At 45.8% G+C, this 20,141-nt stretch overlaps 2 long non-coding RNA genes across 2 annotated transcripts in view; one reads left to right on the top strand and one right to left on the bottom strand.

Annotated features, from left to right (window-relative positions):
- LOC140634159 (uncharacterized) overlaps nucleotides 1-8,168 on the top strand; it is a 32,703-nt gene extending 24,535 nt beyond the window's left edge. Inside the window, exon 5 of the long non-coding RNA XR_012031678.1 lies at nucleotides 7,765-8,168. This is a non-coding gene — a long non-coding RNA (uncharacterized lncRNA). The remainder of the gene's footprint in view (nucleotides 1-7,764) is intronic.
- LOC140634161 (uncharacterized) lies at nucleotides 3,128-15,406 on the bottom strand. The gene is made up of 3 exons (XR_012031681.1): nucleotides 15,309-15,406; nucleotides 14,607-14,792; nucleotides 3,128-3,378 (listed from the first exon to the last, which is right to left on the bottom strand). It is a non-coding gene; the product is annotated as an uncharacterized lncRNA (long non-coding RNA).
- Nucleotides 15,407-20,141: the final 4,735 nt, after the last annotated feature.

The following is a 20,141-nucleotide window of genomic DNA, read 5'->3' as shown; positions in this document are numbered from 1 at the left end:
TCCAATCAGTTCCCTTTCATTTGCATTGAGATCTGCATTAAGGGGAGAACTTACCGTTCCCATGTGATATCCCACTTCAGGAAGTTTTTTAAAAAGTATTATACTAAGGGGGAACCTGCCTGGCTCAGTCGGTACAGCATGCAACTCTCAATCTCAGGGTCATGAGTTCAAGCCCCACATTGGGTGTGAACCTTCTTTAAAAAAAAAAAAAAAAAAAAAAACTTGGTTACTCTAAAAATTCCATTATAAAACTGAACCATATTTTCATGCATTCTAACATTAAGGTAAATTCCAGGAAACTAAAGAATATAAAATTACTTTAAAAAGCTGATGTGGGGGCAGCCCGGGTGGCTCAGTGGTTTAGTGCCGCCTTCAGCTCAGGGCCGGATCCTGGAGACCCAGGATCGAGTCCCATGTCAGGCTCCCTGCATGGAGCCTGCCTCTCCCTCTGCCTGTGTCTCTGCCTCTCTCTCTCTCTCTCTGTCATGAATAAATAAATAAAATCTTAAAAAAAAAAAAAAAAAGCTGATGTGGAAAGAATGAGGGGAAAATCAGTACATACAGGGTTATCAATGCAACCTGACATACTGCACAGAGTGTACTGTAGAACACCATATAGCTATAAGACACTGTTACCAATTATTTATTGCTCAAATATAATATATACAGCAATCACAAAATCAGAAAGTCATGGGTACCAGCCAGTGCCTTAGGGATAACAGGACATCTTTACTATGGACAGTAAAAGCATTTGTTATCCAATCTTTCTAAATTAACTGTTACCACTTATTTCTACATATTCTAAATAGCATTTCCCTCCAAAAAGTAGACTCTCCAGCTCTTGGTACTAACTCTTAAATTCAATAAACCTGAACATATCAATAAGCTCTTCAGTCTTTTATTGCTCTACCACAGAAATAAAGGCACAGAGAGGACTTGTACCTTCTAAAGAAAAGTATGCAATGCCTTACAGTTTGAAATACTAAGTAATTGATCCTCATAAGCAGAGAGCATCAACTCAAAAAAATTTTTACTAGTTTTTTCCTTTTCTTTTACAAGAGACTAATCATTGTATTAATATTAATATTAAAGATTTTAACATCTTTACATAATCTCTATACCCAACGTGGGGCTCGAACTTACAACCCTGAGATCCCGAGTCACACACTCACCTGACTGAGCCAGCTAGGCACCCTATTGTATTAATATTATACTACAAAAGTATGTACATTCCCTAATTTAAAAGGTTACATATTAGATATACAAGTAATATCAGTATTTTCTCCAATAATTCACAATTTTTACAATTTCTGCTATTTTGGAACAAACATTAAAATTCCAAAATTTAGGGATCCCTGGGTGGCGCAGCGGTGCCTTTGGCCCAGGGCGCGATCCTGGAGATCCGGGATCGAATCCCACATCAGGCTCCCGGTGCATGGAGCCTGCTTCTCCCTCTGCCTGTGTCTCTGCCTCTCTCTCTCTCACTGTGTGCCTATCATGAATAAATTAAAAAAAAAATTCCAAAATTTATGTATCATTAAGTATGAATTGAAACATTTAGCATTTCAAAGAATTAAGAATGGCAGAACATACAATTAACTATAAATTTTAGGGACACCTGGGTGGCTCAACAGTTAAGCATCTGCCTTTGGCTCAGGATGTGATCCCAGAGTCCCCTGATGGAGTCCCGCATCAGGCTCTTTGCATGGAGCCTGCTTCTCTTCTCTCTTCCTGTGTACTCTGCCTCTCTCTCTCTCTCTGTGTCTGTCATGAATAAATAAATAAAATCTTAAAATATATATATAAATATTACATTGGTGATACAGGTCCCCTTTGTTATTTGATTTCTTTTTTTTTTTTAAGATTTTATTTATTTATTCATGAGAGACACAGAGAGAGAAGCAGAGACACAGGCAGAGGGAGAAGCAGGCTCCACAAAGGGAGCCCGACGTGGGACTCGATCCCGGGACTCCAAGATTACGCCTTGGGCAGAAGGCAGGCGCTAAACCGCTGAGCCACCCAGGGATCCCCTGTTATTTGATTTCTTAGGTAAACATTCTAATAGGGTGTTTTCAAGTGAGTAGTTTTGGTTTGAAAATTTGAGTTTTTATATTAATTGTAAAGAGCCTTGAGGTTGTACATTTTGTTAAATTGTATGATAACCTTGAACTGTAGGACATGCCTACCTTAGAGTATGTACCTAGCTACTACTGTTAAAAAAGTTTACTTAAGATAAATATTCAGATGAGTGGGGTTTAACCTAATTTTGCAAAGGCCTTTATGAATATCTTAATGTAGCAACCTTGTTTTGAGAACCAGCATTTTATACCGCTAAATGTTACTGCTAAAATTAGTTGGTAAAGAGCTCTATTTAATCAGCTTAAAGAAACTTAGGCGCTTATATAAATTTACTATTTATAAAACTCTCAAAAATAAAATAAAAATTTAATCCAAATGAATTTCTAGATTCATGTAATCTAGGAAAATATTCTTCTGTATCAAAATTAGTTTGAAAGTTTTTTTTTAATATTTTATTTATTTATTCATGAGACACACAGAGAGAGAGGGGCAGAGACCAGAGGGAGAAGTAGGCACCACGTAGGGAGCCCCACGCAGGACCCAAACCCTGGACCCCAGGACCATGTCCTGGGCCGAAGGCAGAGGCTCAACCGCCAAGCCACCCAGGCATCCCTCAAAATTAGTTTAAAAGTTGCTGGTTTAGGGACACCTGGGTGGCTTGGTGGTTGAGCGTCTGTCTGCCTTTGGCTCAGGGCATGATCCTGAGGTGCTGGGATCGAGTCCCACATCAGGCTACCCAGAGGGAGCCTGCTTCTCTCTCTGCCTCTGTGTCTCTCATGAATAAATAAACAAAATCTTTTTTAAAAAGTTGCTAGTTTGATTAGAATGGACATGTCTTAGAGTTATCAACATCGAATATAATGCAAGCATACAACTTTTTATTTTACCTAGTTTTACTAATCAAATAAGTTCACGTTATGTTGCAAAATCTGCTAGCAAAAAAATAAGTAACTTAGAATAATAGCTGACTTTGTCTAATGTCTCACAAAGCTTTTGTGGATAATCGAAACATAATTGTTAAGAATAAATAAATTGCAGGTACCTGATGACTCAGTCATTTAAGCATCAGACTCTTGATTTTGGCTGGAGTTGTGAGATCAGGGTGCGGGACTGAGCTCCACAACTGGCTCCCTACTCAGCATGGAGTCTGTTTGAGATTCCCTCTCAGAGCGACTGGGTGGCTCAGTCAGTTAAACGCTTGCTTTTGGCTCAGGTCATGATCCCAGCATCCTGGGATAGAGCCCTATGTTGAGCTTCTCCCTCTCCCTCCTCTGCTCCCCCTGCTTGTGCTCTCTTGCTCTGTCAAATAAATAAATAAGATCTTTAAGAAAAAAGAGAGAGAGAGATTTCTCTTTTCCTCTCCCTATGCCCCTCTCCCTGCTCAAGTTCTCAAATAAATTCTTTTAAAAAAGAATAAGTAAATTGAATAGATATAAATATGGTAAAAAGTTTTTAGGTATTTTCCCCAAATCTTTTTGGTAGCCTCAGACCTCAATATTTTGCTAAACTAAGTGATGAGTTAAGTTAAATTTATTGAATATCCAGATAATTTTCTAATAAGATAAAATACTGAAACGTTAATTACTGAACATAAGCTTAACACTTTTTTCTTCCTTTTACAGAAGAACTGAAGATATTTGTGTTTATTAGCAAACATGTTACATGTCACGCTGAAAAAAAGATTTTAAGATTTATTTATTTTAGTGGGGGAGGGGCAGACAGTGAGGAAGAGAAAATCTCTAGCAGATCCCCCACTGGACAAGAAGCCTCATGGGGTGCTCATCCCACAATACCCAAGCCGAAATCTGTCCACTCAATGGACTGAGCCACCCAGGCACCCCACATTGAGAAATTTTCTATCAAAAAAGCACATATCTAGAAATCATTAAAAGTACTTGTAAGTCTGCCTTACAAGAAGGCTTGTGTAAAAAATAGTTCATAATTATTTACTTCTTAAAGTTCCCAAGGGTTAGGAATTTTAATTAATATATGTAATTAAAGCTATTGAAAGTAATAAGGGAAACATATCTGCCTACAAATTGCCTGTCAGAAAAGTAGAATGGATGCTTTCTGTGAGAGAAGGTACGAGCAATGGAAATGCATTCTTGTTGAGGGGAAAGAAAGTAATTTTGTCCTGCAGTGGGACTGGTTACTTAAAGAGGGAAAATATAGATCAATATCTGAGTGTAGGGACACCTGGGTGGCTCAGCGGTTGAGCGTCTGCCTTCGGCTCAGGGTGTGATCCTGGGATCCGAGATCAGGTCCCACGTCAGACTCCCTGTGAGGGGCCTCTTTCTCCCTCTGCCTGTGTCTCTCATGAATAAATAAATAAATTTTAAAAATAAAAAGGATCTGAGTGTAAAAAAGAAAGTTGTAGACAGTTTCTAGAAGAAGAACCTTTGAAAGGGAATTTTAATGTGTGGTTAAGCTGGCTAAGATTAAAATTCATTCGAGAATAATTTAGGGGTGCCTGGGCGGCTCAATCAGTTAAGCATCTGCCTTTGGCTCTGGTCATGATCCTGGGGTCCTGGTATTGGGCCCCACATCAGGCTCTCTGCTCAGCCAGGAGTCTGCTTCTCCCTCTCCCTCTGTTCCTCTCTCTGCTTGTGCTCTCTTTCTCAAATAAGTAAAATCTTTAAAAAAAGAGTAAGTTTTAATATCCAAAGTATACTGGCGCAAAATTAGAATTTGACTTTTCTCTCTGTTAAAAGGACAAAGTTTGGGGCACCTGGCTGGCTCAGTCAGTTGAGCATCTGACTCTTGGTTTTGACTCAGGTCCTGATCTCAAGGATTGGGAAACTGAGTCCTGAGTCAGCTCTCCACTCAGTGAGGAGTCCGCTTCAAGATTCTCTCTCTCCTTCTCCTTCTCCCCCTCCGCCTACTCCCCACCACTACCCATGCACATGCTCCCTCTTTTCCTAAATAAATAAATCTTTTTTAAAAATAAAGGACAAAGTTTTATCTTAATTTTTTTAGAGATTTTATTTATTTATTTATTCATGAGAGACACGAGAGAAAGAGAGGCAGAGACACAGGCAGAGGGAGAAGCAGGCTCCATGCAGGGAGCCCGACGTGGAACTCAATCCCGGGACTCCAGGGTCATACCCTGGGCTGAAGGCAGGCACTAAACCGCTGAGCCACCCGGGCTGCCAAAGTTTTCTCTTAAGAAAAAAATTTTTTTGTAAATTTTTATAAAGATTTTATTTATTTATTTTTTGTTTTTTTAATTTATGATAGTCACACAGAGAGAGAGAGAGGCAGAGACACAGGCAGAGGGAGAAGCAGGCTCCATGCACCGGGAGCCTGACGTGGGATTCGATCCCGGGTCTCCAGGATCGTGCCCTGGGCCAAAGGCAGGCGCCAAACCGCTGCGCCACCCAGGGATCCCAAGACTTTATTTTTATTTTTTTTTTAAATTATTTTATTTATGATAGTCACACAGAGAGAGAGAGAGAGGCAGAGACATAGGCAGAGGGAGAAGCAGGCTCCATGCACCGGGAGCCCGACGTGGGATTCGATCCTGGGTCTCCAGGATCACGCCCTGGGCCAAAGGCAGGCGCCAAACCGCTGTGCCACCCAGGGATCCCCGCCAAGACTTTATTAAGTAATCTCTACACTCAACATAGGGTTCAGACTCACAACCCAGAGGCCAAGAGTTGCACGCTCCATGGACTGAGCCAGCCAGGTGCCCCAAGGACAAAGTTTTCTTAGATTATTAGTTTGCTCTTCATAAGAAACTATAAACAAAGTTTTTGATTTACCTTTTATATAATTGCCTAGAAAGAAAAAGATTTCATGTTTTGCTTTTATCAGGTCTGTAGTTATACAGAATTTTTTAAAAACTGAGTCTTCTCAATATTTTTTAAAAGCTTATTTATATTTTTTTAAAGTAATCTCTACACTCAACGTGGGGTTGGAACTCCCAACATTGAGATCAAGAGTCACATGTGCTTCTAACCGAGCCAGCCAGGCTGGGGCCCCTGAGTCTTTTCAATAGTAAAAGAGCTAAGGCTTTTTACAAATATTTAACTTCCTGTATTTGCCTACAAATTGTCATTTTGGTTAAATGCATAACTAAGTATTATTTCACAGTGACCTATAGTCCTGTTTGACCAAGTGTTTTAAAACCTTTTTTTAAACTTTTTTATTTGGTATAATTGACACAAATTTTTTAAACTTTTTAATATTTTTTAGTATTTTTCCTTTAGAATTATTTTACTAAATCATAAATGTACAACTTAACTCGACACATGCACTTAAATTTATTTTTTACATTTTATTTATTTTTTATTTTTATTTTATTATTATTTTAAAACATTTTATTTATTCATGAGAGACAGAGAGAGAGAGGTAGAGACACAGGCAGAGGGAGAAGCAGGCTCCATGCAGGGAGCCCAACGTGGGACTCGATCCTGGGCCTCCAGGATCAGGCCCTGGGCTGAAGGCGACACTAAACCGCTGAGCCTCCCAGGCTGCCCTTTATTTATTTTTTAAAGATTTAAAGATTTTATTTATTTTTTAAAGATTTATTTATTTATTTTAGAGAGACAGAACATGAGCAGGATAGCAGAGAGAGAGAGAGAGAATCTCAAGTAGACTCCACACCAAGCACAGACCCTGACTGGGCTCTCTATTCCACCTTGAGATAATGAATTGAGTCGAAACCAAGAGTCCAACGCTTAACCAAATGCACCACCCAGGCACCCCATTATTTTTTTTACATTTTATTTTTAAGTAATCTCTAGCCCCAACATTGAGCCCAAACTTACAACCTTGAGCCAACCAGGGTGGCTCAGCAGTTGAGTGTCTGCCTTTGGCTCAGGGCATGATCCTAAAATCCCGGGATCAAGTCCCACATCGGGTTCCCTGCATGGAGCCTGCTTCTCCCTCTGCCTATGTCTCTGCCTCTCTCTCTCTCTCTCATGAATAAATAAAATCTTAAAAAAAAAAAAACAAACCTACAACCTTGAGATCAAGAGTCACAAGTTCCATGGATTGAGCCAGCCAGGCACTCTAGCACTTAAATTTTTTTAAAGGAAAATGTTATGTTTTATTATATCATGGTCCTGGCTTATAGCTTTTCAAGACCTAGAGAAAAATCTTTAGAAAGGTTTCACAGGTCACCTGAAACTTACAAATTCAACATTATCAAAGAAGGAATGCTTCTATACTCTTACAAAGACCACCAGAAAGAAACAATAATTAAAAAGCTAAGAAACAGTCTCAAAGGCATTTTTTGATGAACGGCTCAAAAATCAAATTCTAAGTGAAGCCATTTTTATTCCTAGCTACTTTGGGGGATTTTTCAGGGGGCCCCTGAAACATCTCAGAGAGAGGTTAAATTAATCAGACTTATTTGGTATGTTAAATTACACGGGAAGCACTGTCAAGTAAATGAAGATAAACCTTTTCTGGTTACACTGCGTGAGTAAATGTTATTCCTATAAGTTGTTCTAGAAATTGCATAAAATTCCAAAAATTCTGATCTGCCCTGGTAAAAGTTTATCAGTCGTAATTCCAGTTATTATCTTAAAATATATGTCACTGAAATGACCAAATTTCATTGTCAATTGAATTGTAATGAACTCTAATCAGACCTTTAAGCATGACATTTTTAAGTCTTTTGACATTTATAGTTACTGTTATACTCAGATGTTGCTTCCTGCAAATGTGTTTTATCTTCAGAGAAATTCTTGGAAAGGAACCTGGTGAGGACTCTGGAATGCAGATTTTTGAAAACTTTCAGATCATAAAACTAAACTGGGTATGAATTTCCAAAATGAGTAGAAGAATGGATTCAAACAGAATTAAATAGCATGGAACCAAACAAACTGAAGAGGATGATCATTTTTATGACTCTTATTTAAAATATCACTGGTTTTCTAATGTTCTGCTCTTCCAGATTTGGGGAAATCTTTGTCTCTTTTATGCTACCAACAATTTGATAGTGTGAAAAAAGATATGATGTATCTTTCTTTTTCCTCCCTTCCTGATTCCTCCAGAATTCAAAAACTTTTGAGTATTCTTTTTTATTTTTTTTTAAGATTTTATTCACTTATTCATGAGAGAGGCAGAGACATAGGCAGAAGAAGGAGAAGCAGGCTCCATGCAAGAGCCCAATGTAGGACTCGATCCCGGGAACTCCAGAATCATCACCTGAGCCAAAGGCAGAAGCTCAACTGCTTGAGCCACCCAGGTGTCCCTTGAGTATTCTTTGGATGGCAAAATATTTACATAAATTCAGTGAGAATCTGTTCTCCTACCCATAGGAGACAATTCGAAACGTTGGTTATATTACCAAGGCTTTGACTGGAATATTATATTTGAAAGAGATGTGCCTAGACTCAGGTATGACCAGACAGTTTTAAGGAACTAAGGTTTTGTATGGTTGACTTTACAAAGCCAGTAAAGTCCCTTAAAAAAAAAAAAAAAAAGTTAACCTGCTACCTTATTTACAATTCTCCAGCAAAGCAGATTTTTATTTGTTTGTTTAAGGAGGCTCCACTCCCAGGATGATGCCTAACATGGTGCTTGAACTTAGAACCCTGAGACTGAGACCTGAGCTGAGATCAAGAGTCAAGTGCTTAACTGACTGAGCCATCCAGACACCCCTCCAGCAAGGCAGTTTTAAAAAGAGATTATATATGGGGCACCTGGCTGGGTCAGTCGGTTGAGCAAAAGACTCTTGATCTCTGGGTCAGGAATTTGAGCCACAGGTTGGATGTAGAGACTCCTAAAAAGAGAGGGGGCAGGGTGGGGGAGAGTTTATACAGCCAAGCATTAATCTGGCAACACACATATACATAATCAGGCAACATTTAATGCAAACAAATTAGTTTTACTATTAAAAATATGAAGGTAATTGTAAAGAAAAGAAATTATGGGGCAGCCCAGGTGGCCCAGTGGTTTAGCACCACCTTCGGACCAGGGCCTGATCCTGGAGTCCAGGGATCCAGTCCCACATTGGGCTCCCTGCATGGAGCCTGCTTCTCCCTCAGCCTGTGTCTCTGCCCCGCCCCCCCCCACCCCATCTCTCATGAATAAATAAATAAATATCTTTAAAAAAAAAGAAATGTTTGCACCTTTTTCTGTATCAGATTCTAATCCTGTTAAATGTCTTTGAAGTTCTATTATGTACCTATACATTAGACTGGATCCAATTTCCTCTAGTTCCTTCAAATATCTGGCTATGACTCTCCCAACTAATATATCCAATTTTCTCCTACCCTTCTGATTTGGAAATGGTAAGGACAAAGGTTGCCCTTGAATGCCCTTGAATCTCCTTGGAAGGGATTATACCAGGTCCTCTTCACCCCCCAGATGGGAGCCAAACTTTGGGGACTTAAGTCTTGGATATGCATCTCACAGCTGGAAAACGTTCCACTCACTCACCATCTGGTCCTATATAAGCACCGGAGCCCTCCAGATCATATTGATGAGGAAGAGAAGGAGCTGATGTCGGGTGAACTGCTTCCTCCCAAGACATCAGATCAAGACTTTCTACTTTAAACACAACCCCCCCCCCCCCCCCCGCCAAAAAAAATAATAAACACAAAACCCCTTTTTCTTTCCTTTCTTTCCTTTACTGTGACCCTGGCTTGGAAAGACCATGACAAAGTGGGTAAACATTGCCTTTCAGACTGTGGATTCATCACCAAACAGTCCTTTATGAGCCAGAAGTCATAACCTGTGAATATCACAGAAATTAAAAAAAAAAAATTAAAAAAACGTCATGATCAGTGGGGGGAAAAAAGAGTCATGATCTGTGGATACTGCACTGAAGGGGCAACAAAGGAACTATAGAGCACTAGCTGCGAGTGGCGTGAATGTCTTAAATTTTGATTGCATCTTTCAGCTTAGAGTCTGATCAAAAGGGAGGAACTATTTTAAAAAATGGCTCAAGGGCAGCCCCGGTGGCGCAGCAGTTTAGCACCGCCTGCAGCCCGGGGCGTGATCCTGGAGACCCAGGATCGAGTCCCTCGTCAGGCTCTCTGTGTGGAACCTGCTTCTCCCTCTGCCTGTATCTCTGCCTCTCTCTCTCTGTGTCTCTATGAATGGATAAATAAAATCTTAAAAAAAAAAAAAAAAAAAGAAAAAAAAAAGGCGGGATCCCTGGGTGGCGCAGCGGTTTAGCGCCTGCCTTTGGCCCAGGGCGCGATCCTGGAGACCCGGGATCGAATCCCACATCGGGCTCCCGGTGCATGGAGCCTGCTTCTCCCTCTGCCTGTGTCTCTGCCTCTCTCTCTCTCACTGTGTGCCTATCATAAATTAAAAAAAAAAAAAAAAGGCTCAAAATAGTGTCACATATGTTAGGGCCCATGTCAGTAAACCAAGACTTAATGCCTAACCTAACAATGGTTTCAACCTCCCAGAAATATAACCCTTAACCAGCCCAACTGGAATTTCTTGGGCAACAGGCGGAGGTAACCCCATAATAGACCCCTACCATTCCCCTTGGGAGAGTGACCTTGCCTGAAACAATGCTTTCTTTGCTAATAAATTTCTCTTTTCTGCTCCCTCTGTTTTTTTTGTTGTTGTTGTTGTTTTGTCTTGTTTTAAGATTTATTTATTTTAGAGGAATAGCACGAGCAGGAGGGGAAGAGGGATAGAGACTCAAGCAGACTCCACACTGATTGCAGAGCCTGACTGGGGCTCTATCTCACAACCCTGAGGTCATGACTTGAGCCAAAACCAGGAATTGGATGCCCAACTGACTGTGCCATCCAGGCAGCCCTGCCCCCCTCTCTCTCTTTTTTTTTAAAGATTTATTTATTTATTTATGAGAGAGAGAGACACACACACAGGAGGAGGGAGAAGCAGGCTCCATGCCGGGAGCCTGACGTGGGACTCGATCCCAGGACTCCAGGATCGTGCCCTGGGCCAAAGACAAGCGCTAAACCGCTGAGCCACTCAGGGATCCCCCCTCTCTGGTTTTAAAAAACCATGTTGTACAGCTCCTGAGAGCTCCCCTCTACCTGCTAGGTGGGATGCTGACCGATTCATGAATTGCTTAATAAAACCAATTATATTTTCAAATGTGCTCAGTAAAAAAAAAAAAAAAAAAAAAAAAAAAATTAACAACTGCAAGCCCAGGAAGAAGGGCTGGAGGAGATGGTTTGGACATGTGGGCCTCTTGTTGCCTAGGGTGACTCCTGAGCATCAGAAGCTCACAGCCCTTCTCCAGGGAGAGGGAGGAGGAGGAGGAGGAGGAGCAGGAGGAGGAGGAGGAGGATGTAGCAGGGCATCCCCTACTCCAGGTCCCCACAGATGTGGCACAGCTCTGCTGCCTGCCACATACCAGAGCCCTCTCAGCGGTGGGCATGAAGCTGTAACCCTAAGCCCACAGAGATCCTGAATCTGACTTTGTCTCTCCATCCCATTGACCCCACCCCATCCAAGCCACCCTCATCTCTCCCACACTCCTGCTCCCCACAATCCAGTCTTCTCATGGTGACAGAAGGATCCTTTACAAACATACCCCAATCACATCACTCCCTGCTTAAAGCCCCATAAGCTTCACATCACTTATCAAATGCAATGCGACCCCTCCTTCTGGCCCACAGGCCTGCAGGACTGGGCCCTGACCACCCTCCTGGCACCAGCCCCCCTTCCCCACCTTATCCAGCCACAAGGGCCATGTTTATGTTCCTTCCTCACTCCTGCTGGTTCCTGCCTTTGCACCTTTGCACGTTGTTCCACCTGCCAGGAACACACTGTGCCCCACCTGCCTCACCTGCAGAGACCCTCACCCCTGCCACAGTCTACACCAGCCCTTCCCATCCCCTCCGTGGCATTCATCATCTTTTTGTATGGTCTGTCCCCTCACCAGAGGTCAAGGACCGTGCCTGCCTTGCACATTGCTGTACCCCCAGGGCCTAAAACTAGGTTTGTATTTGTTCAATGAATGAATGAATAAATGAATGGAGAGGCTTGCTTTGGGTACTCTCTTAGGGACAACTAAAGAGAAAAGAGGGGAAGGAGAGTGGGGGCAGAGGACATGGTCTCTGAGATACAAGTCAATCTGGAACCGACGGATGATCATCTCCCCACCAACAGCCAACCCTCCTCCCTGACTGCCCAAGTGATCCTGCCAGCAGGAGTGTCCTGAGACCGGCGTCAGAGTCCACCTGGGGAAAACAGGAGGGAGGAGGGGGGCACAGGCTGCGCCTGGTTGAACCCACTTGATTCAGGGGGAGATGGGACCTGAGCATCCGGGGAATGGCGTTGAGGGCGCCACCTGCTGGCTCTGCCACTGACCAGCTATGGGACAGTGAGGCAACCCTTTCTGAGCCTGGAAAATTGGTTAAGAATAGCATTTACTTCACCAGGATGCTCTAAGGATTCAGTAAGATGGGACACGTGAAATGCCTATTTGCTACAGTGCAGAGCAAATGGCAAGTGCTCATTAGCCAGAAAAGAGAGGAAGAGGGCGCCCGGGTGGCTCAGTGGTTGAGCATCTGCCTTCAGCCCAGGGCGTGATCCTGGGGTCCTGGGATCGAGTCCCGCCTGGGGCTCCCTGCATGGAGCCTGCTTCTTCTCCCTCTCCCTGTGTCTCTGCCTCTCTCTGTCTGTGTCTCTCAGGAATAAATAAATAAAATCTTTTCTAAAAAGAGAGAGAGAGAGGAAGAAAAGCGAGATGGGAAGGAGTGACAGGAATACAGGGACAGGCAACACAAAGCAGGTGGCTGGCAACCTGGTGGCGGCCCAGTCTCACGTGCTAGGAGTTTGTCCCTGAAAAGATAGAGAAACGTAAAGCACCCCAAACCTTAGCACCTCCTCCCCAAAATGGACTTTTGAGTTCTCTTGGTTCAACCCTCTCATTTTACAAATGTTGGGAGTCCCAGAAAGGACAAAAATGTCTCCAAGATGCCCCAGAGTCAGCACAGTCAGGCACAGAGAAGCCAGCGGGGGAGAGGCCTGCTCCGAAGGCCGCAGGGAGGCCGTGAGCTCCCCGTTCTCCTCAGCTGGGGAGTGGCTGCCTCCCTCTGCAGCTAAGTGAGGGGAGATGCAGTCAGAGAAGGCCCTGTCATCTGCAGGAGGAACACTGGGTGTGGGGGGACAGAGGGGGTCAGGGGACCGACTTCCCACCACCCGGGCACCAGGCCCTTCATTAAACCCGGCCCAGGCTCAGTGCCCCTCCAGCCCGGGAGGGATCATCCCTGCTTTACAGATGAGGGTGGGCACGCCAGGGAACTTCCAGCATATTCTGTGGGTGACTCCAGGAACCCCTGCCCTGCTTCTGTCTGGGAACCGAAGGTCACCACTAACTGCTTGTAAACTTGGGCAAGTCTTTTCTTTCAGGCCTCAAACTCTTCCTCTGAACAGGGAGGGTGGACACAGGGCTCACTGAGGGCTTTCCCAGCTGGAGCCGACTTCACTGGAATTCTAAACAAACGCCCTCCCCCAGCTGAGTCAGGAGGAAAGCCTGCCAGAAAGCCTGGCCGCCTCCCATCGCCTTTCTTGCCCCAGGCCGCGGGGCAGCGCTGCCCAGGGAGAGCCCTGGTTCTGCCCCAAGCCCCAAGCAGCTCCTCTCCCCCTCCCGGGGTGGTGCCCCCATCGCCTGGACCTCAGCCCTCACCATTCCCTGGGGGCAAATCTCAAGCCAGCAGTGGGGGTAAATGAAGCCAGACAATGTATGGAGCCCTGCAATTAGGTGCCCATGTCCCCCAAAAAACTTCAAGGCTTTGGGAAGCCCACAGGTCAGGATTTAGGTCAGTACTTCTCAAACTAAATTCAAAATTTTTAAAAAAATCTGCATAGAACTTACAGTTTTGTAAAATTAAAGAAATACACTAGACACCAGTAATGGTTACACAGCATTGTGAACGTACTTAAGACCACTGAATTGTGCACTTAAAAACAGTTAAAACAGCACATTTTATGTTATGTAGATTTTACAATGAAAAAATTTTTAGATAAAATGAATTTTAAAAATATGAAGTACCAGCCTCAACTGTAATAGTATCCACCTGACCTTGTACAGTTGTTATAAAAGTCTCTAAATGCTGACTTTCAATTTCTGTATTATCTCATGGCAGCCCAGTAGCAGCGTGTGGCCTGGCAGGGGTCCGAGGAGCACTCTGATATCACTCATTGAGGCTGCAGAGAGGAGGCCTCGTTGGAGAGCCTCTGGGGGACTGGCCAGAAGGAAGAAGGCTCCTGTATCCCTGCTCCCCCCAGCAGGTACTTCTAGATACCAAGCCAAGTAACCCCAAGCGGACCTAGGCCAGGCAGGCTGGTCTGACTTTTGGCTGGCCGCCTCCTCTGCCCCCGTCGGTCTCCCAGGACCTTCTCAATGTACACTGTTGATTAAGGTCTCCCCGTCAGTGGCCACTGATCCACACAGGCAGCCATGGGGTGGAATGGGGTGGGGTGGAGTGGGGCACGGTGTGAGCTGGGAGAGGGAAGGACGGGGTGGAAGTGTGCCTTTTCTTCTAGCCCCTAGGCCAAACTTGGCCCAAGCCTCACCTATAGGAAGTCATCTTGGCCCTGCAGCTGCACCCCGCCCACCCCCAACATCACAGCACCTGTCTCTCTGCATTTGTGCAGTGGTGCCTGCTTCTCTATGGGTTGGGAGGATGGTGAGACACGGCTCGGTGTGAAGGTATGGCCATGTTTCAGGCCTGGTGCCCCCGGGCAGGGCACAGTCCATTCGGCTGAGCAGTGGCCTCGACAGCTGGACTCCGGGCCCGTCTCCACCAGACTTTGGGGGCCTGCAGAGGGAGAACGGTTTTAGGGGTGTTGCATCCTGAATACAGTGGTCTCTGGCTTGCTGAGCAACAGAAAACACTGTGGGCTCTAAAAAAAAATCTCAAAACCTACACTCCAATTTTAGGAATTCTACCTCCAAAGGTCTGATGAGGGTCCCTGAGCCGATTTAGAAAAACCCAGCTGGTGTCTGGCCCCGTAAGAGGTGCCCGCAAGCATTTGGAGACTGTGCTCTTGGACTCACAGCATGCCTGGGTGAGTGAGGAACTGTGGCATCTGGGACAGCACAGGGAGGGAGTCACTTTTTATGATATTATTACTTTATTATATATATTACATTTTATTATATTTCCTTTTGTGCTGATTGGCCTTTTGACCTAAAAAATAGTTTGACAGAGTTGCTGTCATGTGTGTCAGAGCCTGCCAACTCAGGCCTCCAGCTGGGGCCCTTCTAACGGTCAAGGTCAGAAGGGGGAGGGCCAGAGGAGGAAGAACAGAGAGCTGTAAGACACACGTCCCACCTCAAGGGGGCAGCACCTGCCCACGGCCTGCTGACTGCGTCTGGGTGGGACTGCGAGCCCAGGCTTGCCAGATCTTCCAGGTTTTTCAAGATAAGCCTGAAATCAGATTTTCGAGTAGAATTAATTGTTAACTCACTCAAAAATTTAAACAGCATGGGTGGAACACAACCTGCCTGCAGACTCTCTGGCTGCAGGCCACCAGCTGGCGCCTTTGGATCTGAAAGGATGCCAGTAAGTGTAGAGCACCTCTGAGGCCAATCTGCAAACCAGGGCAGAGCCGTTGTCTGCTTCTAGAAAATCAGATTGACTTCCTATGGGGTCCAGACAAAAAGAGGACAAAGCAGGTGCCCTGGGTGGACCACAAGAGTCACCCACCCACTCATAATGACTTAATTTCACACACATTTAAATATTTATTTTATTTTATTATTTTTATTTATTTATGATAGTCACACAGAGAGAGAGAGAGAGGCAGAGACACAGGCAGAGGGAGAAGCAGGCCCCATGCACCGGGATTCGATCCTGGGTCTCCAGGATCGCGCCCTGGGCCAAAGGCAAGCGCTAAACCACTGCGCCACCCAGGGATCCCTAAAGATTTATTTTAGAGAGACAGACACAGCATGAGTGGGAGGGGCAGAAGGAGAGGAAGAGAGAATCTCCAGCAAACTCCACGCCGAGCACAGAGCCCAGCACGGGGCTCAATCTCACGACCCTGAGATCACGACCTGAGCTGAAACCAAGAGTCTCCAGCGCATATTTATTAACCTCCCACCACATGCCAGTCTCAGAGCCAGAGATCCTGTGGCAAATGTGACAGACCCAGTCCCTGCTCCCTGAGAACCTTCCTTCTAGCTGGGGAGACACACTTGAAACAAATGATTGCATAATAATTGTTCTGTGATACATAAGGAGGTGCAGTGTAGCGGAGGGTTAAAAGATAAGGTTTGCGTCCTGATTCCACACTCCTAGGTTTGTCACTTTGGGCAAATCTGAGTCTCACTTTCCTCTCATTTCTTGTCTGTAAAATGGGCACAATAACATCATAGGGTTGTTCTGGGGATTCACTATCATGCAAATAATAAGCTGGTGCGTGTGAGAGGGGAGCCTAGGTTCAGCAGGGAGTCCCCACCCACGCCCACCCCCATCTTAGTGATACTGGGCTCCTTGCCAGCAAGGGGAGTGGGAGGCCACAGATTGAAGGCCTGGGCCGGAGGCCTCTTGTACCTCCAGAGGCTCAGTCCCCCTGGTACCCTCCATTCTATTGGGGTGGTGGCCACGGGCATCTGGCTAATCTCCTGCTTCTGTTTCTTACCCATTCTGTCCATCTCACAGCCCACTTGCCCCCAGTAGGATTTGGTGGCCAAAGACAGGGAAGGTACTGCTCATGACCACACTGGGAGAAGGCTGAGCCTTCCAGCATGGGCCAGAGCCCCTCCACGGAGGCTGCTGCATTTTGAGCTCTTCAAGCCCTATAACTAAGCTTTAAAAATCTGAGTACATGTGGGAAGTCTGGGTGGCTTAGCGGTTGAGTGTCTGCCTTCAGCCCAGGGTGTGATCCTGGAGTCCGGGAATCCAGCTCCGCATCGGGCTCCCTGCATGGAGCCTGCTTCTCCCTCTGCCTGTGTCTCTGCCTCTCTCTGTGTGTCTCTCATAAATAAAATCTTAAAAAAAAAATAAATCAATCTGAGTACATGTATAAAACATGTCAGAAAATCTTCCCTGGGCCCTTCCAGTGTAGAATACCAGCTTCTGCTGGCAGAGGTCTCAGCCACAAGACCCTTGGAACCTTCTGTGTGACCTGGGCCAAGAGGCAGAGGCAGATGGCAGAGGCTGGAGTGCCAGCAACGGTTCTGAGGCCTCGAAGGTCAGCTCGGGCTGGGGTGGATGGGATCCTCAGTGGTCAGGACATGGCTCCTGACCTTGGGGTCTGTGGTCTCATCAGGTAGAGAAGCCCCAGAACCACGGTCTTGGATTTGAAAGGGAACTTCCGGGGCATCTAATCCCACCTCCCACCCAAAGCGGAAAGCTCCTCTGAAGGAGCCCAGCTTCATCTTCTTACCGTTCCTAAATGAATCACGTTTAATAGTGATTCAGACAAGCTGAATGGACAGTGAGGTGGCCAAGCCGTCCTCTGAGAGGACAGGTTTACAAGGGGCGCTGGAACATCACCGGAAGTCAGAACTTTCCACTGGGAGAAAAATCCACACAGCAGAAAGGAAGGCCTGTATAAAGGACTGGGGGGCAGGGCAGGAGGGGGCACCTCTCTGTCCCAGCATTACCTGGACGCTCACCAATGGCCTTTCCAAGGAGGGTGGCACTAGGCTGAGTCTGGGGCACAACAGGGGAGATGGGAGTGGCCAGAGCAGCCTGCTCCCCAAGCAGGGCCTGGAGTCAGACCCCCCCAACTCGGACCCCTGCCCGCTTGGAGTCTCGGGCAAGTGAGACAGCCTTCCTCAGCCTGCGTACTTCTCTGCACTGCGGAGCCACCTGTGCTACCTCACGGGGTGGGACCCAAGGAGCCAACTTACCTCAGAACGCCTGAAAGTAACTGCTCGCTAAACAGTAGCTTAAAAGTAATTTTAAGATAAGTAAAAATTGGAATTTTTTAAAAAATTTTTTTAAAATGAAAACAAAAACCAACCAAACAAAACCCAGTAGCTTATTACTGGCACCATCTCCCCCGGCAGCCGTGGAATGATCTTTCTCCTGTTTCCCACGGACGGCTGCCTGGAGGAGGTGGTCTCGGCTACGGCTCCAGAGCGCAGGGCTTCCCTCCAGTTCAGACCCTCACGGCCTGATCCCTCGCACTCCCTCCAGTCCATCCTGCCCTGCCTCCCTTTTCTCTCCCTCAGAATGCCTTTGTTCCCGAGTACTGCCATCCCCAAATTGTAAAGCCTTCCAAGGGGCTCCACTGCTCAGGACCAGAGAAATGGGAGACGGGCTCTTTGTGGAGCTCCTGCCATGAACCAGTAACCATGGCAGGCTCCCCAGTGGTGTGCCTGTTGAGGGCTTCGTTAATAATGAAGAGTGCTGGGGCCCAGAGCTGACCCCTCAAAGGACTGGCTCAAGTCTTCCTCCTCTATTAGGCCTCCCAGACCACCGAAGCCAAAGCACTAGGGCACACTTGGTGAGGACAAGCTTCTTTTTTTAAAAAAAGAAAAAAAAAAAGATTTTTATTGATTTATTCATGAGAGACACACAGAGAGAGGAAGAGAGGCAGAGACACAGGCAGAGGGAGAAGCAGGCTCCATGCAGGAAGCCCGATTCGGGACTCAATCCGGGGACTCCGGGACCACGCCCTGGGCCGAAGGCAGGCGCTAAACGGCAGAGCCACCCAGGGATCCCGAGTACAAGCTTCTGATGGAGCAGAGTATTCTCAGCTAAGGGTTCTACAACTTTCCTCCCTGTTCCCGATCAGCACACTGTGCACCGGGACCCCATCCTCATCAGCAGCACACAGCCCGGTGTGTAGATGTAAAGGCCTTCACATCCCTCAAATCTCTTCCAAGGCCAGCCCTTCACCACATCTAAGTACAAGTCTCAGGAGGAAGGGACAAGCCTCATCTTCCACTCAAGCCAAAAGGAATGGAGTGTGCTCCTTGATGACAGCCCCAGGCTGAGGGAGGTCACCCCTCCTGGCCTTGCAAGACCACCTAAGCCTGAGGTGCTGTCAGGGGAGGCTGGCCCCACTGGGAGAGATGGGCACTGGAGGACAGAAGAGAGATTGCCCCGACTGGGGAAGTACACACACACACTCTCCACAAGTCACGGGACTTCCCTCCAAGTTATATGGCAAGTTAATTCTTCCCTCCAAGTTATATGGCAAGAGTAAAAAACCTCCTTGTTTTTGCCCAGGAGGAAAGATGCCCAGGATTAAGTGCCTCTCTAAAGGTCAGAGGTTAAGACAGCAAACAACCAGGCAGGGTCTCTGATGTCACAGGTTAAGAGGCATCTGCCCTTTGGGTCCCTGTGACACCCACTGACACAAGGTGGGAACTTGGGACCACTGTGATGTTAAGTTTGAGCCACCATGGGCCTGGGGGGAACTAACTGGGGTATCCTCCCCCAGGCCTATCTTAACTCTTGCTTTTTCCTAAGCTCTGTTCCCTTCCCTCCATGTCCTGTATGAACAAGTTTACTGCCATCTGTAGGACCCAGTAGCACTACCCCAAGTTTCTATCTTCACACTGTCTTCATATCCCAGCTCCTCAAAATCGGTGTCTAAAACATCCCTGTGGGCCCCAGGTCCCCCAGGCAAATCTCCAACCCCTGCGACGTGGCAGACTGAGGATGAGCGATGCCGAGTTCTTGCACACAAACCTCACTTTGTCCTATTTATCTATGGTCTGAACTCGTGTTAAACTACACTTGATCTTGCTCCTGTTTATCCTCGATGGCCAGAACTCTTTGCATTCAGCTTTTTCCCAGAACTACAATTGATCATCTTGGTCCATGTAAATTTGTTAAGTCAATTCAAGGCACGTAAAAAGCTGCATAATCCCTTCCGATTTTAAGAGGTATAAACAGCTCACTCAGTAGCATCTGGTTGAAAATAGTTGTCATGTATATATGTGCTAGATACTAAAACAGGGTTCTAACCATGCCTTCTACACACACACACACCACCCTCATTTAATCCTAACAATATAGGAGGAAGATTGATAGAGGCTACTATTATCCTTTAGGTTTGGTAAAACCCAAATCAAAGATAAAGCCTGAGTGGAGGAAGTCCATGCACAGCACCCAGCAGAATCCACCCCCTGCCACAGTGTTAAGTCATCTGGCATTTTCTCACCATTAGGTGCACGGCTTCCAAGAGCTTTTATGCAGATG

This window comes from Canis lupus, chromosome 5, assembly GCF_048164855.1.
Source record: "Canis lupus baileyi chromosome 5, mCanLup2.hap1, whole genome shotgun sequence".
Taxonomy (NCBI): domain Eukaryota; kingdom Metazoa; phylum Chordata; class Mammalia; order Carnivora; family Canidae; genus Canis; species Canis lupus.
The sequence above is the reverse complement of the archived record's forward strand: the minus strand, read 5'-3'. Positions and strand labels throughout refer to the sequence as shown.